Source organism: Erinaceus europaeus, chromosome 4 (assembly GCF_950295315.1).
Source record: "Erinaceus europaeus chromosome 4, mEriEur2.1, whole genome shotgun sequence".
In the NCBI taxonomy this organism is placed as follows: Eukaryota; Metazoa; Chordata; class Mammalia; order Eulipotyphla; family Erinaceidae; genus Erinaceus; species Erinaceus europaeus.
This window is the reverse complement of record NC_080165.1, coordinates 46,334,880-46,361,058: the sequence shown is the minus strand read 5'-3', so window position 1 is coordinate 46,361,058 and position 26,179 is coordinate 46,334,880. Positions and strand designations below refer to the sequence as shown.

Here is a 26,179-nt window from a genome sequence, read left to right as displayed (position 1 = left end):
AAAGAATGAATGAATGAAGTAAGGAAGGGAGGGAGGGAGGGAGAGAGGGAGAAGGAAAGAAGGAAGGAAGGAAGGAAGGAAGGAAGGAAGGAAGGAAGGAAGGAAGGAAGGAAGGAATGGAATTTCTAGGAGTGCTGGATTCATTGTGTAGGCACTGAGCCCCATCATAATGTTGGTAAAAAAAAAAAATCTAGCATTAATGGTTGTGCAGTGGAAGGTGTGCTGGACTAGCAAGCATGAGATCCCAAGTTTGAGCTCAGTCACCACATATGCCAGTGATGGTTCTTTATCTTTCTCACTAATAAATGAATCAATCTTTTTAAAAAAGAAAAATCCTGGCACTAACTTAAGATTCTGCATTTCAAATTCCACATAAAAATTTTATACTGTTCTCATTTTCCTTTGGCTTTATTTTTCTCACTTATTTCACCTGTTTTTATTTTTCATACTGTAACTCTTGATTTTAAACTACCTAAGTCTTCTTCGTAGATAGATGAGGTTTGAGTAAACAAAACATAACTATGTACCACTTATCTCTTTATTAGAAAACATAGTCTTATGTTGATATGCCAAATTTCTTTCAGAGGCAGGAGAACTTTGTTCAATCAATCCTATGGTCCCATTAAAAATTTCACTGAGCACTAATAAAGTCCTGCATGCTTCTTAATTTATTTATCTTTTATTTATTTATTTATTTGTGTGTGTGTGTGTGTGTGTGTGTGTGTGTGTGAAGGTGGGGGGAACTGTCCAGCCTTGGTATATGTGATGCTAGGATGGAACCTGGAACATTATGTCTACGAGTTCTGTGTTTTACCACAAGCTGTATCTGTGGCCTGGTATATGATTTAGCAGTCACTGTGTTAAAGATCAGTGTCTTTTTCTGGTCTTAAAAGCAGGGAGCACATTTTTTTTTAATTGAAGAAATGATTAATGTGTTATGTCAAAAGGGTGTTTCAGATATGATTTTCGCATATGAATAAGAAAAAAAAACAGGCTGCCAGCTCTTTAGCCTCCTTGAAACCAGAGGCCAAGAAAACAACATTTTTAAACCTTTTCTATATCAACAGAATAAAATATTTTGAAGACACAGTACTCACATATGGCTATCCCAGAATATCACCATCCATGAATATGAGTGTTATTGTTTTTTGTTCTGCAAGAAAGCTTCACACGCTCTTTCACAGATATGCCAAGTATAGCTTGATTCATAATAGATTCATAATAGATGGTGAAAGATGAATACACATTCTGACTGCAAAGTAGTTGCCCATGTTCTATTTGCTGTTGACAAAGCTAGTTGCATTTTCTGTGCCTTGGAATAGTAATCAGAAAATTTGACTATTGGTCTGAAAAAGAAATGAGATAAGTATGACATTGAATGCACTTATGTGATGTATTGACTTCACTACTATTCTTTAGTGAAGTCCTCCAGGAAATACTTAAAAATTTTTCTTCCGGGGGTCTGGCGGTGGCGCAGTGGGTAGAGCGCATGTGGCGCAAAGTGCAAGGACCGGCATAAGGATCCCGGTTCCACCTGGCTCCCCACCTGCAGGGGAGTCGCTTCACAGGCGGTGAAGCAGGTCTGCAGGTGTCTATCTTTCTCTCCCCCTCTCTGTCTTCCCCTCCTCTCTCCATTTCTCTCTGTCCTATTCAACAACAAACAACATCAACAATGGCAATAATAATAACCACAACGAGGCTACAACAACAAGGGCAACAAAGTGGGGGGAAATGGCCTCCAGGAGCGGTGGATTCATGGTTGCAGGCACAGAGCCCAGCAATAACCCTGGAGGAAAAAAAAAAATTCTTCCACTTAAATGTTAACAGTAAAGGAGGAATCGTCAAATTGTTTAGTATGCTTTCAGGGAAGATCTCCATATGTGTGTATGTATTTACATGTATATATTTTAAATCCAATATTATTTTTGTATTAACAAAAACCAAGAAATTATAAAATCTGAATTTCAGATCCTGTTTTCCCATTGATTAGCTATGTGAATTTTGACTCATGAATGTTCATCTAGCTCATTCATTTCTGGAACATTCAGAAGTAGAGGAAGAGACACTGCAGCACTAGAGCTTCCTGTGACTTAATAGTATCTCCTATGTGGTGTTAGGGCTTGAATTTGAGATGTGTGCATGGAAGGTCACATGCCCAACCTGGAAAGCTATAACTTGATCCCAGAAACCCCAATTTAAAACTGGACCCAAGTACAGTATACTCTAGTTCTCAGATTCTTAGAAAAAGTTGCATCTCTTCTTTTTAAATTCTAAACTTTCCTATCCTGAACTTTAAGAATGGTTTTATTGGTTTGTATTTACTTTTTCTGTGTAAGTCATATTTCTTCCTGATTTTAAATCTGTTCAGGATTAAAAAAAAAAATCCTGGCGTTTTAGTCTGGCTTATGAAGAAACATCATAACTACTTTTTTCCCCTTTTTTTTCTTTTTTATTTAAGAAAGGATTAATTAACAAAACCATAGGGTAGGAGGGGTACAATTCCACACAATTCCCACCACCCCATATGGAATTGAGGAGTCCTATAAGATAGGAACAATCTCTCCAGAGTACTGGAGCTGAAGGGTTGACATTCATACCTGGCATCTCTAGACACAAGCTGAAGTGAAACATGTCAAGGTGGTACCGGTTGTATGGATTTGATTGAGCTCAGTAGATGCAGTATTAAGTGGTATAGATCAAGAGAAGCATGCAAGAAAATGAACCATGCCCCAGAGGTTCCAGGACTGGGATAAGTATAGGTTTTATAGAGAATGGGGAAGGTTCCTGTTTAGTCATTATTGTAACCAAGTTATTTAGGAATTTGGATTACTTTGAAAATCCCATGGTTAGGATTTGCTGTATCATACAAGACCTCACCTTGATTTATGCCATTTAATGCTATTTACATGTAGCTATAGCTTATATAGTGACACAACCAGTTACTTCTGGTCTCCCTGGTCTAATATTATAGGTAATATAATATTTTAAAGAATCATTTTTAGAAATGTATTAACAATTTAAGCCCACTATTAAAATTCAATCAGATTACCAGTTTTTTAAGTATTAAGTGCTTAGATTGAAGGAATATATACTCAGAATTGGGGTCTATGTATCAAAATGTTCAAGACTTTCAATCTATTTTCCCCCTTATATTGATTAAATACTAATTTATAAGATTATAAGTTAATAGGAATGTATATTAACACCATTCCCATGACCAAAGCTCTGTGTCCCTATCCCAACCCACCTATAGTGAAACTGCAAATCTACGTTCAACCTCCACCCAGAGTTTTTTAAATTTGGTGCAATACTCCAAAGGCAGTCAAATTCTACTTTGCTTTTCCCTGTCTTTTCTTTCTCAAATTCTGTTTATGAGTGAGATCATCCCATACTCTTCTTTCTCTTTCTGACTTCTCTCTTAACATAATTCCTTCTAGCTCCATCCAAGATGGGTCAGAGAAGGTGGGTTCATTATTCTTTATAGTTGAGTAATATTCCATGGTGTATATACACCACAACTTTCTCAGCCATTCATCTATTGTTGGGCACTTGGATTGCTTTTAGGTTTTGGCTATTACAATTGTGCTGTTATGAACATAGGTGTAGGATATATCTTTTTAGATGGGTGTGATTGAATCCTTAGACTATATCCCTAGGAGAGGAATTACTGGGTCAAAAGCAAGGTCCATTTCAAGCCTTGTGAGGGTTCTCCAGACTGCTCTCCATAGGGGTTGGACCAATCTACATTCCCACCAACAATGCAGGAGGGTTCCTTTGTCCCCACAACCTCTCCAGCATTTGTTGCTGCTGTCATTTTTGATGTACGACATTCTCACAGGGGTGAGGTAGTATCTCATGGTTATCTTTATTTGTATTTATTTGACAATAAGTGACCTGGAGCAATTTTTCATATGTCTGTTGGCATTTGTAACTTTTCTGTAGTGAATATTATGTTCATATCCTCTCTCTACTTTAGGATTGCATCATTTCCTTTTTTGATGCTGAGTTTGGTGAGCTCTCTATATATTTTGGTTATTAGCCTCTTGTCTGATATATGGCATAATGGCATCATATGGCATAAAGATCTTCTTCCACTCTGTGACTGTGAGGGGTCTCTGTCTGGATGATTTTTTTTTTTGGTTGCTGTGCAGAAGCTTTTTAATTTGATTAGTCTCACTGATTTGTTTTCAATTTAGTCTTCCTTGCATTTGGGTTTGTGTCATCAAAGATGCCTTTGAGATTTAGATGGGAAAATGTTACATCAATGTTTTCCTTTAAGTATTTGTTTCTGGTCTAACACCCAGGTCCATGATCCATTTGGAGTTGACTTTTGTTTCTGGTCAGATATATTGGTTCAGTTTTATCCTTCTGCAAGTTTCAACCCAGTTTTCCCAGCACCATTTATTGAAGAGAGCCTCCTTTCTCCATTTAATACTTTGGACTCCCTTATCAAAACTTAGACATCCATAGGGGTAAGGAATGACCACCTTTTATCTTTCTTCCCCTACCCCATTCGTTTAACTACTGTTCAGGTTAGTTGCTTTGACCCTAGTCTTCAAGATAAATGGCATCAGCATCATATTCCAGTCTTCTAGTCCTGGTATCTACTGCATTGCCTGAAGCATAAGTGATTTTGCTATGGGGGCCAGGTGGTGACACAAACAATTGAGTACACATGTTACCATGTGCGAAGACCCGCTTCAAGCCCCCAATATGCAGGGGAAAGCTTCATGTGTGGTACAGCAGTGCTATATCTATCTATCTATCTATCTATCTATCTATCTATCTATCTATCTATCTATCTATCTATCTCCTTCTTCCCTCTCAGTTTCTCTTTGTCTCCAATGATTAAATAAAGTAATAAACATTTTTAAATGTTATTTTACCACTAATAGTGAAACTGTTCAAATTATTTAAATAAGATATTGAGGCCAGTTGTGCCTCACTCCACTGAGAACACATGTTACCATATAAAGATCCAGGTTCTAGTTCCTGTTCTCCACCTGCAGGGGGGAAGCTTCATAAGTGGTGAAGCAGTACTGCAAGTGTCTCTCTTTCTTTGTCCCTCTGTAGCCCTTTGATTTCTATTTTAAAAAAAGTAAAAATAAATAAATAAATAAATTGGTCACCAGGAGCAGTAGATTCCTCTTATAGATGCAAAACCCCACCAATAATACTGGTATAAATAAATAAACAAATAAGCAAGTAAATAGATTAAACTGGAGAAAATTCTACAGAGGATAGAACTCAAATTCTTAATTTTTCCAAAAGATAACTGGAAAAGTCAGGTGATTTTCTAAATATATATGAGTGGTGAGTGGTAGCAGAGGCAGGGCTAAAAGCCAAGTCTCTGCCAGTGTTCTTTAGCAGACAGGTTACAATTGAAACAGACACAATATTAATAAATTACTCTTACTAACTTATTCATGTTTTTAGAATCATCTATGCTCTGATATGATGTGTAATAGAGCTTGGTAATATGAAATGCCCCCCACCTGTTCAACTCAGTAAAACTTAAAAGTACCATATCAGATAAGATGGCTTCAGCTACAAATGACAGAAAATTCAAGTAAATGACTTAATAAGTAATTTTACAGCAGTCTAGAAGTTGATCCAGCACTATGTAGGAATAATGACAGCTTAGCTTTTTTTCTTGAGATCTCATGGTTTTGACTTCCTCACAGTACTTTATTTTCAAGATAACAAAAAAGTGACTATATAGTATGGCTCTCTACAAGGTTAAAGGGAAAGATTATTTTTTCCTAAGCACCTTTTTAAGGGGCAAGAAAACTGGCCCAAAGCCCCTAAAAAACTCCTTTTATATTCCATTGGATATATGAGTCATGAAACAGCTTTGAAAAATGTCCCTGTACAGGTTAAAGCAATATGTTGACTGTCTTAGCTCTAGGTTCAATTGATGGGCAGTGCATGAACTACCATGACTAGGTCAATCAGAGTTTAACCTTGAAGTGGGGGCATGGCCCATATGCAAAATAATTCTAGAGGGATGTAGAAGAGACAATTCCCCTACAGATATACTGGGGAAATAGTTTCTTTATTAGCATAGTAAAACTCAGCATAATGCATGTTTGTGGAATGGGGCATGTATCTTGCACTTTGAAATACATGATGTCAGAATGTCAACTGAAAGGGACTTTAGAGATGCAATTCATATCACTTAATGACTTTTTGTCTAAGATTAAGTGAGAAACAACTCACATCTAATTTCTTTTCCTAGTGAGGCCCTGTCCCCATGCCTTTTTTTTTTTTTTTTTACTCTCCTCAATTTTATGTGTCTACTTGATTTGGCTAAGGGATGTTTAGATATTTGGTAGATAGAATCATTCAGTATTTCTGGGTTTTTCTGTGAGAGTGCTTCCAGAAGTTACTAGAGTATTTTTTTTATTGGTGCTTTAATAATGATCAACAAGATTGTGGGATAAGGGGGTATAATTCCACACAATTCTCACCACCTGAACTCCCCACCCCATTCTTCCCCTTCAAAGCTTTCCTATTCTTTATTCCTCTGGAAGTATGGACCCAGGATCATTATGGGGTGCAGAAGGTGGGAGGTCTGGCTTCTGTAATTGCTTCTCTACTAGACATGAGTGTTGATAGGTCAATCCATACACCCAGCTTGCTCCTATCTTTTCCTAATGAGGTAGAGCTCTGGGATGGTGGAGTTCCAGGACTCAATGGTGAGATCATCTGCCCAGGGAAGTCATGTTGGTGTCATGGTAGCATCTGCAACTTAGTAGTTAAAAAGTTATGATGTAAAGCAGAACAAATTGTTTAATAATTAGGAACCTAAAGGTAAGAATACAGCAGATGAGATTTGGGGTCTTCATGTTGGAAGGAGCTAGGAAGTCTACGTTAGGTATATTCCAAGGGGTCCATGACATAAGTAATTTTCTTTGTTAGTATTAGTGTGTATTAACATCATTCCCACCACCAAAAGTCTGTGTCCCATTCTCCTCCCACCCCCACCCCACAGTGAAGCTGAATAGCTACCCTAATTTTTTTTTTAGATTTTTAAAAATTTATTTATAAGAAACGAGGAGAGAGAAAGAACCAGACATCACTCTGGCACATGTGCTTCTGGGGATCAAATTCAGGACCTCATTCTTGAGTGTCCAAAGGTTTACCACTGCCCTAAGTAATTTTTGACTGAGCCCAACAGCTAACATGCAGGTGGGCTGAAAGTATTGTCTTGGAAGATGGTATTATCAGAGTTTGAAACAGGACTAAAAAGCTGGATCAGGGCAGAGAATAACTTCCACATATGAGGAAAGTATATAGATACCACTAACTGTAAACTCTATTGGTCTGACCTAGGAACCATATCTATCCATATTCAGCACATGAGCCTGTGCAACCTCTGCATCTCTGCTCGTCTGAATTCACATTCCATGCTCATAGCTCGAAACATTCTAAACTGCACTTATTTCAGGACCAATCTTCCTGGAGTGGCAGAATATCTTGATCCAGTCTTCCTTCAGAGAGTGGGAAGATGGTATTATCATCTTTGAAATAGGACTAAAAAGCTGGATCAGGGCACAGAGTAACTTGAATATCTTGATCCAGCCTTCCTTCAGAGAGTGGGGCAGTTTCTACCATTGCTATTCTAAATTGAGGGCAAAGTCCTGCAGAGGCCCACAAGAGGGCTTATGATGTTGTTCTTTATGGAGATGACCAATGATGGTGTATAGAGGGATCTATCAGAGGTCTAGGCCCATCATATCTATGTGAGAATCCCAGGATTTCCTGACTAGAGCCCCAGATGATGAGGTGGCCTGGTAGTGACCAAAAGGGCCATCATTAAAGTACGCTGGCCTCTTGCCCTCATCCAGGTTTTGGAGTCCTTACTTTATCTGACAGAACTAGGCTCAGAGTGATTGAGGGGGATGAAATAGGAAATAGGTGAGGAAGATATCTAGGTCTAAGTAGGAAATATTTGATTAAGTACTTTATGTTGCCTTTGTTAGGTCTTTCTACTTTATTGCTGTACTTACTTAGTCACTGTAGACTATTGCACACTTTTTACTTTAAGGTATACATTTTCCCCTAACTTAGACATACATGTGGATTATCTTATGTGTCCTGGTCTATATCTAGTCTCTATAACTCTGCCAGGAGATGTGCCACCCAAAATGGAACTTAGGAGTCCTATGAACTAGGAAAGGTCTCACCTGAATATTGGAGCTGGAGGGTTGGATCTTAGGCCTGGCATCTCTGGACACAGTCCAAAGTGAAGCTTGTCGAGTTCACCCTGGTTGCATTGATATGGTTGAGATCAGCAAATGTAGTATCAAATGGTATTGATCAAAAGAAACATGAAGGAAAACAAACAAAGTCACAGAGGTTCCATATAAGACCTTATGATGATTTATATCGTTTAATGCTATTTATAATAACTATATCTATTTATAATACTATTTATAAATATATATTTAAATGCTATTTATAAATAACCATATCAGCAAGATTGGCTGTTTCTGGTCTCCCTGGTCCATGACTTGGGTGAGTTAATATTTGAAAAAAAGAGAGAGAGAGAGAGAGAGAGAAAAGTTATTATTAAAAACTGCAGTGACATTTTGAGCCCAGTGTTGAAATTCAATCAGTTTACTAATCTGAAACCTTAGACTGAAGGATTATATACTCAGAACTGAAGTCTATGCATTAAAAAACTCGAGACAGTCAATCTATTTTTCTCCTCTCATACTGATTAGGTAGTGATTTACAAGACTCTAAGTTAATAGTTTTATATAGTAACACTATTCTTGCCACCCAAGGTCTGTGTCCCTACTCCCTACCCCCTACAGTGGAGTTGAAAATCTACCTGCCTCCCTGAGTTTTTTACTTTGGTGCAATACTCCAAACTCAGTCAAATTCTACTTTGTGTTTCCCTTCCTGTTCTTTCTCAATTTCTGTTAATGAGTGGGATCATCCCATACTCATTTTTCCCTTTCTGGCTGGCTTATCCTACTTAATATAATTACTTCTAGCTCTATCCAAAACGGGTCGAAGAAGGTGAATTCATTATTATTAATAGCTGAGTAGTATTCCATTGTGTATATATACCACAACTTGCTCAGCCACTCATTTGTTGTTGGACACCTGGGTTGCTTCCAGATTTTGGCTATCACAAATTGTGCTGCTATGAACATAGGCGTACACAGATCTTTTTGGATGGGTGTCTTTAACTCTTTAGGACATATCCCTAGGAGAGGAATTATTGCATCATAAGGAAGGTCCATTTCTAGCCTTGTGAGGTTCAAGGTGAAGAATTTTTATTGATAATGAAGAGTAAAGACTAAAGCAGATCACCCTCATACATGTAGGTGAGTAATTTCCAATCTGTTGAGGGGCCTAATAAAACCAAAAGGTGGAGAAAGGATAGATATAGAATCTCTCAGCCCTAGCTGGGACATACACATCTAAAATACATATCTGTATTTTTCTACTCATAGGTAGGTAGGTAGGTAGGTAGGTAGGTAGATAGATAGATAGATAGATAGATAGATAGATAGATAGATAGATAGAAGCAATCGATAGGGGAGTTGGGCTGTAGCACAGCGGGTTCCGCGCAAGTGGTACAAAGCGCAAGGACCCATGTAAGGACCCTGGTTCAAGCCGTTGGCTCCCCACCTGCAGGGGAGTCACTTCACAAGTGGTGAAGCAGGTCTGCAGGTGTCTATCTTTCTCTCCCCATCTCTGTCTTCCCCTCCTCACCTCCTCTCTCCATTTCTCTCTGTCCTATCCAACAACGACGACAACAATAATAACCACAACAATAAAACAACAAGGGCAACAAAAAGGAAATAAAATAAATAAGTAAATAAAAAGAAGCAATAGATACCCAACTGTCTGTGCTTCTTTGCAAAGTTCTAATACATTTAGGAGGAATGGTCATCCATCTAAAAAGAGGTACTTCATTATATTTGAGGAATACTAGTTTTTGTAAAGAAATCCTTAACCTTATTTCTACATCCTACTTCTATATACCACTTATCACCACCATCAGTATTTACTCTAGATTATGGCCTGTTTTCAATTATCAAGAACAATCATTGTTTGGTGGCAAAACAAAGAGTTTTTTGTTTTTATTTATAAACTGGAAACACTGACAAACACCATAGGATAAGAGGGGGTACAATTCCATTCAATTTTCATCACCAGAACTCCATATTCTATTCCTCTCCCCTGGTAGTTTCCTATTCTTTAGCCTTCTGGAGCATGGACCCAGGGTCATTATGGGGTTCAGAAGGTGGAAGGTCTGGCTCTTGTAATTGCTTCCCTGCTGAACATGGGCATTGGCAGGTCAACCCATACTCCCAGCCTGTCTCTCTCTTTTCCTAGAGGGGCAAGGCTTTGGGGAAGCAGGGCTCTAGGACACATTGGTAGAGTTGTCTGCACAGGGAAGTCTAGTTGGCATCATGGTAGCATCTGGAACCTGGTGACTGAAAAAGAGAAAAAACAAAGATTTTGACCAATATCTAAAGCAACATGATATCACCTTGCAGTGATTGAGCGGCTGCACCTGGAGTTGAAGGATCTGTGGGCATGCTCCAATACATAGGCCTACAGTCCACAGGTATAGTAATTTCAATTGCCAGTTGATTCACCACCTCTGGTCTTAGTTTTGTCAACAAAAAGAGTGCTGAAGGGAGGACATATCAATATATTAAAAATATTGTTCATCATGAACAAGTTGAGTTTATCCTAGGGATACAAGGTTGGTTTAATATCCATAAATCAATCAGTGTGATCCACCACATCAATAAAAGCAAGACCTAAAACCACATGATTATATCAATAGATGCAGAAGAAAGCCTTTGACAAAATCCAACATCACTTTATGACCAAAACACTAAAAAATGGGAATAGATGGAAAATTTCTCAAGACAGTCCATATATAGCAAAGCTACAACCAACATCAAATGTAAAACATTAATTCCCCAATAAAGAAATTTAAAAAAATGTTTCCTGGTCAGTTCTCTGTCCCCTGATGTCAGCACAGGGCCTCCCCCTGCTGCTCTAGTTTCTGAGGGCAGTAGCAATGGAGACTCACAGTTGCATTTGGTAAGTCTTAGGGAAGTCCTCTCCCCCCTTTAGCCATCTTTTTGTTGGTAAAACAGACTGGAGCTGTTGCCTCAACTGGTAAACTGCCAGACTGTTATCAGCCACTCAATCTCTCCTTAGGCTCCTCTCTGTCCATAAGCCACACGTGTTTGCACTTACTGGTGATTGGTGGGTTTCTGAAGTCTTTCTAGTCCTGTCTTATTGCGGTCCTAGGTTATCTCCTTTGATATTCCTCATAAATAATTAATCTTAATACTTACCACCAATGACCATAGTAGTACTACAATGTAAAATCCTTTTCTTACTCCCTGAGCAAATGGCCTTACCAATATGTTCCAGAACCTCACCTCTATAGAGCCCTACCCCACAAAGGAAAGATAGAAACATGCTGGGGTATGAAGCAACCTGCCAATATCCATGTCCAACTGAGAAGCAATTACAAAAGCCAGACTTTCTACCTTCTGCATGCCATAAAGAATGTTAGGGGAAGATGATCAGAGGTCTCTGAACTCGACTTCCATCAGGACTGGGAGAGAGAATGGAGTGGGGGTGGGGAGAGGGAAAAGGACAGACACTCAGAAGTAGTAGGTGTTACTTAGAAAAAAACTGAAGCCAGGATCATAGAAAAAAATAGGCACACACACACACACATATATAGTTATAGAAATAATAATGAAACCATAGTTGTGATCTTTGGTAATTTAATGCAGTTTACAATGGAGGGAATGGGACAAAGAAACCTGGGAATGGTGTGGAATTATACCCCTCTTATCTTATAATTTTTTAAATAAATATAAGTCACTAATATAAAATGACAAAAAAAAAGAGTTCTGTTCTTATGTGTCCTGGAACCTCATATCTCCAGAGCCTTATCCCATTAGTGAAAGACAGAAACAAGCTGGGGATAAGAATCTGCCAGCCAACACCCATGTCTAGTGAGAAAACAATTATACAAGCCATAAATCCTGCCTTATGCACCTCCTAGAGGAGGAGAAATGCTAGGGGAAGAACCTCAACTCCATCAGGACCCTGAGAGAGAAGAGGGAAAAAAGAAAGAACACTCCCTGGAAGCAGTAACAGGTATAGGTGCCTTTTTCCAGCCATGGCATCATCTCCCCAGACAATAACTTGGGTCCAGCTGCATATCAGATGCCAGGCTCAGAAAGAAAAAAAAAACTAGTATAGTCATGGGCCCTTTGGAATACAACTTAAATAGGCCTACCAGCTATCTACAAAATGGAGACCCCCAAATCTTCATCTGCACTATTCCAGCCTTTAGGTTCATGATTAGTCAACAATTTGTTTGGCTGTATATGTTAACTCTTTTATCAGCTACCAGGTTCCAGATGCTAACATGATGCCAACTGGACTCCTCTGGGCAGATGATCCCACCAATGTGTCCTGGAGCCCTGCTTCCCTGGAGTCCCACTTCCCCAGAGCCCTGCCCCACTAGGGAAAGAGAGAGACAGGCTGGGAGTATGGATGACCTGCCAACACCCATGTTCAGCAGGAAAGCAATTACAGAAGCCAGACCTTCCACCTTCTGAACCCCATAATGACCCTGGGTCCATACTCCCAGAGGGATACAGGATAGGAAAGCTATCAGGGATACGGAGTTCTGGTGGTAGGAATTGTGTGGAGTTGTACCCTCTTAGCCTATGGTTTTTGTCAGTGTTTCCTTTTAATAAATAAAAATAAAAAATAAAAAGTAAGAGAAGGCAGGGCAATAGAAAAAAAAAAGGTGGGTGGGGTTATATATTCTGATCCCAGATCCTAAGATATATTCTTGTTTAATTGCTTTTTAAAATTTAGTTAGTTATTTTGGATATAGGCAGGAAGAAACTGAGATGAAGGGAGATATAAGAGGGAGAAATAGACAACTGTAGCACTGCTTCACCACTCATATATGCATATATATATATAGTCAACCCATACCCTCATATCTGTGACCTTGAGAGAACTACTGCAGTCCCTGATGGAATGAATGAGGACACAGAACTCTGGTGGTGGGAAGAGTGTTGAATTAAACCCTATCTTATGGGTTTGTAAATCATTATTAAATCAGTAATAAAAAGTTACTTTTGGAGGTAGCACAGCGGGTTAAGTGCAGGTGGCATGAAATGCAAGGACAATAGTAGAGATCCCGGTTCAAGCCCCCAGCTCCCCAACTGCAGGGGAGTCACTTCACAGGCAGTGAAGCACGTCTGCAGGTGTCTGTCGTTTTCTCCCCCTCTGTCTTCCCCTCCTCTCTCCATTTCTCTCTGTCCTATCTAACAATGACGACATCAATAACAACAACAATAGCTACAATAACAATAAAAAACAAGGGAAACAAAAGGAAAAATAAATTTTAAAAAAGTCTGTTCTTTTTCTATATCCTTCATCTTTCATAACAGACTTGTAAAGATTATCAGTTGATAGGGAAACTGATCTTCCACTGTCTCATTGAAACTATATCAGGTAGTTTCAACCTTTACACATGACTGTCTTGAATTTCCAAAGATAAATATCCAGGAAACAACTGCCAAAATAGTTGCACTCATTCTCTCAGAGATAATGGCATCAAGGAAGATATTAGTACCTGAAAACACAGGGTAAACTTCATGGTATTAGACCAGTACAATAAAGAAACATGCCAGACTTGCATGCCTGAGACCTCAGAGTTCTGGGTAAAGTTTCTGATACCACTAATGTCAGAGTTGAGCAGTGTCCTAAACTAACTGTCTTTCTCTCTCTCTCTCTCCTCATTAAATCTTTTTATTTTATTTATTTATTCCCTTTTGTTGCCCTTGTTGTTGTTTTTTGTTGTTGTAGTTATTATTGTTGTTATTGATGTCATAGTTGCTGGATAGAACAGAGAGAAATGGAGAGAGGAGGGGAAAACAGAGGGGGAGAGAAAGACAGACACTTGCAGACCTGCTTCACCGCCTGTGAAGCAACTCCCCTGCAGGTGGGGGGGGGGGCTGAACCTTAGACCAGTCCTTGCGTGCTATGCCACCACCTGATTCCCCCTCCTCATTAAATCTTAAGAAAGAAATACTTCATGTTTGTATTGTAAATTTTACCCAAATATTTGAAAAAAGAATATTTTCAATTTTATACAAATATGAAAGAGTATCATGTTAAGAGTTTTGCATCAATTTAAAGAAAAAATTAATTTGCCTACACATTTCTGCTTGTTAAAAGTTCTGATCCCAAATCCTAGGATATATTATTTTTAATTAATTTTTAAATTTTATTTATTTATTTTTAGATGTAAACAGGAAGAAACTGAAAGAGGAGGGTAGGTAGAGAGGGAGAGAGACAGACACCTGCAGCACTGCTTCACCACTCATGAGGTTTCTCCACCCTGAAGGTGGGGACTGGAGGCTAAACCCATGTCCTTGCACTTGGTAGTGTGTGTGCTCAACCAGGTATACCACCTCCTGACCCACTAATATACATTCATTAAAAAAAAATTTAAACTGTTCTACTTTTCTTTCTCTCTCTCTTTCCTTCTTCCTTCCTTTCTTCCACTCTTTCTTTGTTCCTTTCTTTCTTTCCTCCCTCCCTTTCATTTTAAAGATTTGTTTACTTGTTAATGGGGAAAAAAAGAACCAGAGCATCACTCTGGACATGGGATGCCAAGGTTTGAACACAAGACTTCACAGTCCAGAGTTCAAGCAAAATCCATTTATTACCTTCCAGGCCACTCCTTTCAATTTCCCTTGCCATTAGGAAATAATTCAGAAGACATATTTAAATTTCAGTTTCCTAAACAGTATACTTTCTTTTCCTCAAACCTTTTTTCTTCAGTTTCCTGTTGTACACTCAACATCTTCTGAGATGAACATATGCAGAGTTACTTGTTGCTTTACTGTTTTGATTTCTGAAAACAGCCAAGGTGACAGTGAGTATTCTAGGATGTGTGGGGGAGAGTGAAGACAAGAGGAAAGTGAAATAATGGAGGCAAGTGTGGCTTGAGAGCTGAGAATAAAAACTGACCTCTTCACACCATTAAAGTGAATACAATCACATCTCCACTTCTCTGGAAAGAACTTCTGAGGGAGGGGCTACCATTTTTCAATTCTAGAGAATTAAATTACCTCCTTAGGTTTAAAACTACAGAAATCTCTGCAGAGAGTAGAAGATGGAGGAGGGTGATGAAACTTTTATTCCCCTGATTTATCTGTTCTTTGTTTTGGTTCCTAACTGGGTCATTGTATTAGCAGGGGGCCTTCAGCTTCAAATTATGTCTTTTCACTGTTTCTTGTCATTTTCATTGAAGGGGAAGCCTTTTTCTTTAATGAAGACTCCAAATAACCTGTCATCTGCAGGAAATCTTGGTAGAAATGGGTCATTCTTAGAAAGAATCCAAAGGAGTGACAGATAAGATAAGGGAAGGACTTCTTAAAAAGAGGTCAAATTACACTGTCAAAAATCTCAGTGTCTATGGGGAGGACGTATCTCTTAGAATCATTCATTTTTCCCTAGTACAACTATCATCACACCAGTCCCAGTTCACAAGGAGACCTAAAATATGACCACTTAATTAATCTATTTATACGGAGACATTTACGGATAACCTATATAAGATGGCATGTAAGTTGAAGACACAAAAAATGAATGGATTTTTATATTTTCAGAAATCTCAAGGTGATAGGGTAACTAACATATAACTAATTAGAAGCTGATCAAAGGGTAATGACAGACACTGACTTAGGTTATTATGAAAACTCTATATTTGGTCAATGAATTTAGCTGGTAATGATCATAGCGAGTGCTTGCAATGGTAACAATTGAGGCTGGTCTTGGTGCTTCTTCAAACTTGTCTAATTCTGCTCTTGGCTATTTATTGTGTTCTAGCATGCAGATCTCTTGTTTATTCTTCTAATATACTATGTTCTTTCTTGGCTCAGAATCCTCTGTCTTGCTGTTCTCTCTGCCAGGAGTGTTTCTACTCTTGGCATGATACATTCCTTCTCATTATTTATTCTCATCCATTACCAACATCTTCTCATGGAAACTTTTTCTTTCAATACCCTACTTAAAGTGTGAAAGTTTTGAAAGATTAGGCTATGGTGAAAAGTGAACTTTAATGTGGCTAGTGATTTAAATACAGTGACATTTGTCACTCATACAATAGTCCAAGGTAAGTTTCCTAGTTGGTAATTGGCTCACTTGATGCCAAGATTCAAAGATTCACCTTAGAACTCTACCATCCTCTTAGACCTTATTGTTCTATACATGCAGCTGGCAGAACATGTCTTAAAACCTTGAGTCTCCAAATGTCACATAACATATTCAGTCACATTCCATTAACTAGAATCGCCATATCTGAATTCACAAAAAGGCAGACAAATGTATTTAAGAAAAAGAAGAAAGGGACATTTGAAGACCTCCTAATATATTTGAAGAGTATCTGTTGCCACAGTAGATAGTGAACTTAAAACAAAAGTTTACTGAGTTGACAAATAGATAAATAAGAAGAATAAATATTATAATTAACAGGTAAGCAGGAGGAGAAAGTTAGATATACTTGTGTGTGTGTGTTTGTGTGTGTGTGTGTACATGTGCATATGCATTTGTGTGCAAAAAGATGGGTCTTCAAATCAATGCAATCAGTACCATCATGACATGTTTCACTTCTGATTGTGTCCAGAGATGCCAGGCATGGAATGTCAATCCTTCAGCTCCATTACTATGCCATCAAGTTGCAGGTGCTACCATGATGCCAACCTGACATCCCTGGGCAGGCAACCTCATCAATGTACCCTGGAACTCCACCTTTCCAGAGCCCTACCCCACCAGGTAAATATAGAGACAGGCTGGGAGTATGGATAGATCTGCCAGTGTCCCACTTTAAGTGGAGAAGCAATTACAGAAACCAGATCTTCTGCACCCCATAATAATCCTGGCTTCATGCTCCCAGAGGGGTAAAGAATAGGAAAGCTTCCAATAAAGGGGTTGGGATGCTGAACTCTGGTGGTGGTAATTGCATGGAATTGTACCCCTCTTAACCTATGGTTTGTCAATCAATATTAAATCAATTTTTAAAAAATGGATCTTTCCATTGCAGAGCCACCGCTCCTGGGAGCCAGCCGAGAGGTTCTCAACAAGGAGCTGAGTGACCTGACAACCCCGCCCCCCCCCCCCCCCCCCCCTTGCAGTGCAATCAGTTTCATTGGCAAGCCACACTTATGGGACCTAAGGACAGCCCATATCAAGGCAGCGTGTTCTTTCACTTCCCTACAGACTACTCCTTCAAACCACCCAAAGTTGCATTTACAACAAGAATTTATCATCCAAACATTAACAGTAATGACAGCATTTGTCTAGATAGTCTAAGATCGCAGTGGTCTTCTGCTTTAACCATTTCTAAAGTTCTTTTCTCCATTTGCTCACTTCTTGGTGATTCAAACCCAGATGACCCCCTAGTGCTGGAGATCACACGGATCTATAAGACAGACAGAGATAAGTACAACAGAGTATCTCGGGAATGGACTCAGAAGTATGCTATGTCATGCCACCTTAAAGTCAGAAAAACCTGTATTATAGCTGGAATAAACTTTAAATTACTTTTCCTATTTTGATTTTCTTATCCGGCTGCTCCCTTGTCAGACTTCATCTTTTTAAATTTTATTTTTGTTTACCTCTCTCCATTCATTCACATGCTCATCAGAGAAGATCTAAGTTCTTCCAGCTTTGCACAATAACTGCTTTTAGAAACTATAAAGTAGTTACAAGAGAACAGTTGCCCAAGATTCAGAATTTAAAAAAAAATGGAGCATGTGTATTATGTGGCTAATGTCTTCACTCTAACTTGGTTATGAGACTAAACCATTCCTCACTGCTCTAACTTGCTGAAGAAGCCATCTGGGGGGTTGGGGTGGGGTGCCCACGGTCATCCTGAGGAAGCAGTACTGTTCTAATAGCATGCACCATTGTGTGAGTCTTCCACTGTTAGAGGTTTGAGGTTACATGATACATTTTCTGCTCATAACTGACGTGACTGGAGGACTGGTGTTGAATCTATAGCATCAGCAGAACAGAAAATGTGATGTATTTTATGAATGTCAATAAAAGAATGACTTGTTCTTGTTCTACAGAGAATGGAAATTGGAAGTCAGAAGTCCTTTGTATTCCAAAACAAGGTCTCAAACATTTTTTCATTTTCATTTAAATTGTTAGGAGGCTTGGAGCTATTAGTTCATCTATCTTCTAGTTCACTGTTCTATATAGCACTGAATAAATGATGCAGGTTGTCAGTGAACGAGTGGTCAATTTAATAGCTCTGCTAGTCAATGTCTGCTAGTGAATGTCAATTGGTCCAACCTCTGTGGAGAACAGTCTGGAGAACTCTCAGAAGGCTAGAAATGGACCTACCCTATGACCCTGCAATTCCTCTCCTGGGAATATATCCTAAGGAACTCAACACATCCATCCAAAAAAATCTGTGTACACATATGTTCTTGGCAGCACAATTTGTAATAGCGAAAACCTGGAAGCAACCCAGGTGTCCAACAACAGATGAGTGGCTGAGCAAGTTGTGGTATATATACACAATGGAATACTACTCAGCTATAAAAAATGGTGACTTCACCGTTTTCAGTCGATCTTGGATGGACCTTGAAAAAATCATGTTGAGTGAAATAAGTCAGAAACAGAAGGATGAATATGGGATGATCTTACTCTCAGGCAGAAGTTGAAAAACAAGATCAGAAAAGAAAACACAAGTAGAACCTGAAATGGAATTGGCATATTGCACCCAAGTAAAAGACTCTGGGGTGGGTGGGTGGGGAGAATACAGGTCCATGAAGGATGATAAATGACATAGTGGGGGTTGTATTGTTAAATGGGAAACTTGGGAATGTTATGCATGTACAAACTATTGTATTTACTGTTGAATGTAAAACATTAATTCCTCAATAAAGAAATAAATTAAAAATAGCTCTGCTAGTAATCAATTTATTTTTCTTTAATAAAGTTTCATAAACCAAAAAAAATATCTTTCAAGCAGAGATCATTTTAGCACTGGCATGGAGATAGGAAACAATGCTATGTGTGACAATGAATGTGCGAGTTAAAGAATAGCTGTTGATCATGACAGACAATAGAAAGGAATTGACCTTCTGTGACCCCTCCTTCAGTTTTTTTTTTTTTAAACTTTAGTCCATTATTCCCATGTTTACAAGCCTCAAATGATTCCTCTCTCTTCTGGATTGTATTCCAAAGGCCTTGCATAGTTTGGTCCAAGTTGATTTTTCTATCCCTGTTCTTCACAACAAGTCTGTCTCATTGCAGCCATCATGTGAATTTCTACCACCTTTTCTCTGTTATTCTGCTAATGCTATCGCCCTTGCTGGTATGGAATCTTTTTTCTTCTAGGGGATCTGGTAAAATTTCACAAGTCCTAAAATTTTCCTCAGTCATTCTAGCCCATATCATTTTTCTCACCTCTGTAATAATACTTAATTAGCTATAAAATAGAAAATCATGCCATTTCATGATTTTTGTGGTAATCTATTCTAAATGAAATTATTAATCTCCTGTAGTACAAGACCTGTATAATGGCCCTTGGCAGTGCTCACTAATTCATTTAACAAAATTTGTTGTACATAGGATTGCTTAGGATTAAAGGCCTTACTTTCTTTCTTTGTTTTTTCCTTTCCTTGTCTCTCTCTCTCTCTCTCTCTCTCTCTCTCTCTCTCTCTCTCTCTCTCTGTTAGAGACAGAGGCAAAAAAAGAGTGAAAGACACCACAGCACTGAAGTATCATTCAATGCAGTGGGGGATAGATTTGAATCTGGATCTCACGTACATGACAAAAGAACACACTGTCCACTGAGCTATTTTGCCATCCCCCTTAAAGGTATAAAATTTCCATAAGATCCTCCCTTTCTCTTGAGATGCACATACCTTACAAGATAAAGGAAAGATAGCAGATAAAGAAAGGGTCATAATAAAAAATTTTTAAAAAGGAGAAGAAGAAGAAGAAAAGGAGGAGGAAGTGGAGGAGGAAGAAGAAAAAGAAGGAGGAGAAAGAGGAGGAGGAGGAATCGGTGGAGGAGGAGAGGTGGAAGAGGAGAAAGAAGGGGGGATCTGAAGGACTACATACTCAACCTGTCACTCCTGATGGTGTCTAACTAGTGACTCCATTCATGTACCTGTAATGTTGTTTTAAAGCTTTCAAAGGAAACCAAAATTTCAGTTAAGCTTGAGGAAAAGATTATTACTACCACATTCTACAACTGTTGGTTTACAATCAAGGGGATAAAATTCTCAGTTCACTTGGATCTTATTGAAGCCACAGGAATCAAACTGATGGCTATTTATTAAACATTAGCCACTGGCTGAGAAAAGACAATGGCCTGAGGACCTTTGCTGGTCCTGCTGAATTATTAGAGGCAACCAGTGCTCTGAAAGGAGGTAGAGTTGGCAGTGTTCACACTTTCACTTTCCTCTTTCCCAGACTGCTATGCTATTTTCATTACCAGTTTTGGTACATTGTGCTTTTTGAAGTGTAAAGGAGGTAAAATAGGTGCTGAGATGACCTATGGAAGTCCTGCAAGAGGATGAAATATAGACTGTTTAATTTTAAAGAAGTCAAACTGTGTCATTATGAAACATCACTGTAACCGTTCAGTGCTCCTATACTATGAATCTACATAGATTCCATTCTGTTCTAGGCAGCCATATTGAATTGTGGGGCAGTTAGAATTGCGTTTATCTGAATACAGTGCAGTTCTTTCTGTCTTTCTTTCTTTCTTTCTTTCTTTCTTTCTTTCTTTCTTTCTTTCTTTCTTTCTTTTTTTCTTTCTTTCTTTCTTTCTTTTTTCTTTCTTCCTTCCTTCCTTCCTTTCTTTCTTTTTTCTTCCTTCCTTCTTTTCTCTCTCTCTCACCCTTTCTTCCTTCCTTTCTTTCTTTTTTTCTTTCTTTCTTTCTTTCTTTCTTTCTTTCTTTCTTTCTTTCTTTCTTTCTTTCTTTTACCAGAGCACTGCTCAGCTCTGGTTTATGGTGTTGTAGGGGATTGAACCTGGGACTATGGAGCCTCAGGCATGAGAGTCTCTTTGCATAACCACTGTGCTATTGACCTCTACCCCAATGCATTACTTTATTCATTTATTTAAAAGAGTGGCAAACAGGTAGAATATCAGTAAGTAAGACCTCCCCCTCCCTTAGTTTTTTGGTTTCTAACACCTTTACTGGATTGGTGACAAACAGAAGTATTCATGCTTCTATGTGTGTATATCTGTATTTTCCTAGCCCGCTTTTAGACTGAAAGAGTTAACCAAAGGAAGATGGGGGAAATTAAATGGCTTCTTTCTAAAATGGATATTTGAGTGTAAATTACCAGTCAGCTATTTTAACTTTCCTTGGTTCTCCTCTTCCTTTTATTACCTGTCTTGTGTGTGCTCCATCACTCCCAGTATCATTAACTGGGGCCAAGGTCTCCCAGGCTTTAGGTTCATGCTGTTCATTACTCTTAAGTGTTCACTAAACACTGCATGTATTTCCCTACATTTAAACTCTCCTTTGGGTTCAATTGGGTTCATACAAGCAGTTTTATCCACTGCTGGACTGAGAGTAGACTGGACTAAAGCTATTAAGAGCTTGATTTCTTGTGGCTCAGGAAGTTGTGTAGTGGCTATGGCAACAGACTTCCAATATTGATGACCCAGGTTTGAACCCCATGAATAGCATATGACAGTATGATCTTCCAATTCTTTCTCCCTGTGTTTCTCCCTTTGTCTTTCATTATTTTTTCTTAAAAGAGCTTGATGTCTGTTACTCTTTCTCTTTCACTGGAGGATGTGCACTTCAGAAGTTACAACTTCAAACAGAAATTATATCAGATTTTATGTAAGAAAGAAACAACCCTCTTTTGTATTCAATCTCTGAGATACATGGAATTGTTGCTATAGTTAGCTTTAATTATTCTAATAAACCTCATAACTGAAAGTAGTATTCTCGGCCCTTATGTGCTTCAGAATTTATTTTAAAGTGCTTCTTTTTGAAAGTACATTTTAAGGACATTAAAAACATAAAACCAGTAAGCAATTATTATTGCATAACCTCAGCAACAGCATAATTACGTCTACTAACATCTACAAATTCATTCCTCTAAATGCCATTCACGACTTGCTCTTATTTAAAAGGATTCTCTCCTATCTGGTTAGTTTTCTCATGTTTCAATAAACATATGATTTCTTCTTCTTTTTTTTAATGCCATCTATTATGTTATTCCTTTAACTCCTATTTTAATCAATTATTTAAGGATTTGTGTTGTATTCCATGATCTACTCCATTCATTATTTATCCTACAGGTATTACTACAGTGGCATATATTTTGGGCCAAAATACACTTGTACTTAACACCAGGATCAAATAAGCAGCAGTTCATGATGCCCTAGAATGCTACTGATCTACAATGTGAACTTCATGTCTATCACACCAGGCTTTCCTAAACTCTCCAGTTCCACTGCTGTCATGCTCAGAAAGCAAACTTCTTTAACTATTACTTTCCTCCAAATCTATGCTTATATTGTATTCTCTGGTTTTAACACTCTCCTTTTGTCCTTCTATATTCCCTGTTCTCACTCTCTCTTCAACAGACTGGTTTCTACCTATATTTTAGGATCCAGCTCAAACATCTCCTCTTCCACAAAACATTCCCCAGAATATCCTGTACTTAATTCTAGTATAGAAAAATATTCATGTACCATTCAATAGCTCTTTGTATGTTTTAGGTTGTATGCAACTGCCAGTCCCTGTTTGGGCGTCATTATGCTGGGCTAGCTTCGCGGGCAGGAGAGAGAGACGACCAGGGACTCATGGTTGAGTGGTATGCAGTTCCGTCTTTATTCATGTGTAACACAGTGAAATCTAAGCTATCTCTAATCACAATCCTGTCCTTATATATCCTGAGGCGGAAGTATCAGGTCCAAAGAGGATGTACGTAGGATAGGGGGTGGGGAGAAGGAAAAAGCGTGCAAAACAATGAGGATTAAACCAATGCCCTGGAGGCAGGTGGTGCTTAGTTAACAGTGGTTATGTAAATAGAATACAGTGTTAAGCAGGGGGGATTAAACCAATGAAACAGAAGGGGTCTTAGAAGCAGAATTTAGAAGCATACCAACATGCAACCATGACCAACAACAACTTTAGATTATTTTCTTCACCTCAAAACGAAACTGTCTACCCTTTAGCTATGATTTACCTTATATTTGCAGCCTGCACCTCCAACCCTAAAGAAGCACTGCATTTATTTACTATGAATACTTAATATAAACAGATGAATACAGTGAACTTCTTCTTTCATCTAATATATTGTCTTCAAGTTTCATCTACATAATAGTATGTTTCATTTTATTGCTAACATTGCATTACAAAGCTAGTTTAGCCCAGTGACTAGTTAAGAAGTAGTTGGACTGTTCCTATTTTTGTTTTGTTTTTCCCCCAATATTAAAATAAAGCATTGCAATGAAGCTGTGTAACTTGTGGATGAGATTTTTTTTTTTTTTGGTATATATCTTTAATTCTTTTGGACTTATACCAGGAAATAGAATTGGTATGTCTTATGGTAATTCAGTGTTTGAATATTTGAAGAACATCAAGATTGTTTTACAAATCGGATAGATTGTCAGAAGTATATGAGAATATTGATTTCTCCATATCCTTCCTACTACTTGTTACTCTCACTATTAGATATCCCACTATACTTTCTTGATTTGTAATTTCTTTTTTTTTCCCTTTCCCTCTAGGGTTATTTCTGGGGCTCCTGGTGGTCTGACCCTCCCCATTTTTATTGGATAGGACAGAGAGAAATTGAGAGAGGGAGGGCAAGAAAGAGAGGGGGAGAGACCTGCAGACCTGATTCACTGCTTGTGAAACAACCTCCCTTCAGGTGGGGAGCTGGGGCATCAAACCGGGATCCTTGAGCAGGTCCTTGCACTAGTACTATATGTAATTAACCTGGTGCACCACTGCCTGATGTCCAACTTGTAATTTTGTAATACCTAATGATATTAAGCATTTTTGTAAGCTTGTTGGTCATTTTGTGTTTCTGGAAAACAAGTGTATTTGAATAATGGCCATTTAAAATAGCTTTCTTTTTCTTTTTATTACTAGGCTATAAGAATTGTTCAAAATTTTTAAATCAAAATCTCTTCTAAGATGTATTATTTATTATCTGGCATACTTTAATGATGACTCTTTAATCACAACCAGGCCACCCCATCACCTGGGACCCTAGTCAGGGAGCTCTGGGGTTCCCATACAGACATGATGGGCATAGACCTCTAACAGATCCCTCTCTTCACTGTCACTGATCATCTACATAAGAAACAACATAATGGACCCCTTTGTGGGCCCCTATAAGACCTTGCCCTCAATGTAGATCAACAATGGTAGGGAATGTTCCATTCTCTGAAGGGAATTTGGACAACATATCCTACCTACCACCTGAGGAAGATGGGTCCTGAAATTAGTGCAGCCTGGTATGTTCCTGGCCATGACCACAGAATATGAATCCAGACCTATAGGGATACAGAGGTTGCATAGGCTCCTGTGCTGAATATGGGTCCCAGATCCAACCTGTGGTGTTTACAGTTAACAGTATTCATATACCTTTCCCATAGGTGGGAGCCACTCTTTTCCCTAATCCAGCTTTCTAGTCCTTTTTCCAACTATGACACCATCTACCCAGACAATAATCTTGGTACACCTGTGTATTATATGTCAGGCACAGACAAAAACTAGTAGTCATGGGCCTTCTGGAATATACCTAAAACAGACCTACTAGCAGATCCCAACCTTCATCTGCAATATTCATGCCTTTAAGTTCATGATTAATCAACAATTTATTCTGCTTTATATCTTAACTCATTTTCAGCCACCAGATTGCAGATGATACCATGATGCCAACCTAACTTCTTTGGGAAGAGGACCCCACCATGTGTCTTGGAGCCCTACCTCCCCAGATCCCTGCCCACTAGGGAAAGTGAGAGACAGGCTGATAGTATGGATAGGCCCGCCAATTCCCATGTTCAGTGGAGAAGCAGTTACAGAAGCCAGACCTTCCACCTTCTGCACCCCACAATGACCCTGGGTCCACACTCCCAGAGGGATAAAGAATAAGAAAGCTATCAAGGGAGGGGACTGGATATGGACAATGTATGGAAATGTACCCCTCTTATCCTATGGTCTTGTCAATGTTTCATATATATATTAGAGTTGTACAATTTCAGAGGTAGTGTTACAGAGGAGCAGCAGCTGTGTTCCTCTCCTCTCCCTGGTCAACTAGGAATATGAATGAAGATCACCTGAGACCACAGTAAGACAAGACTAGAACTACTTTGGAAACCCACCAAGTCACCAGTGAGTGCAAAAACATGTGGCTCATGGACAGACAGGAGCTTAAGGAGAGATTCCTAGAGTTAGAGCACATACCTAATCCTGAATAGCTGGTAACAGTCCACATTTGCCAGCTGAGGAGCCACCTCCAGTCTGTTTTACCAACAAAAAGACTGCCACTATGAGTCTCTATTGCTATTATTGCCCCTTGGAGGCTGACTCAGCAGTGAGGAGGCCCTGTGCTGATATTGGGAGGCAGAGAACTAAGTGGGAAACTTGGGAGATCTATACCCCAGTGGTCTATAGTGGTTTGTATAGTGACAGCCTTTCCATGTTATTCTTCTAGTTGTCTCAGAACCCACAGACTATAACTGGGACTTGTTTAGAAACTCACAGGGCCAAGTAGTGCTGCCCTGCTTGCTTGTGGCTGCTAACAGAGAAACTGAATTGAGCCTGGAGCTTTGGATCCTTGGGGTATGGGAGTCTCTTTGCATAACCACTATGCTATTTCTCCACCACCCTATTTATCTCTTGATCAGTAGTGAGTGATTAAGGTAAAAAAAAAAATCTACCTATAGTTAAAAAGCCCTCAGGCTCCCATAGCCTACAAGGAAGAAAAAGAACAAAAGAGGCTTTAACAGCCACTGTGCTTCAACTCAGGGATTGAGATAACATTGAAACAACTGTTAACTTCCACAACTGTGAACTCTTTAAGTGCCTTACTTAGACACAAGTCAATCCAGGCAAGAGTGATCAGTGAATTG

General features: G+C 38.8%; 1 pseudogene across 1 annotated transcript; it reads left to right on the top strand.

Moving 5' to 3' along the window:
* The first annotated feature begins 17,121 nt into the window (after nt 1–17,121).
* LOC103128463 (ubiquitin-conjugating enzyme E2 D3-like) lies at nt 17,122–17,980 on the top strand (annotated as a pseudogene). The gene has a single exon (XR_009549639.1). The product of XR_009549639.1 is annotated as a ubiquitin-conjugating enzyme E2 D3-like (transcript).
* Nucleotides 17,981–26,179: the final 8,199 nt, after the last annotated feature.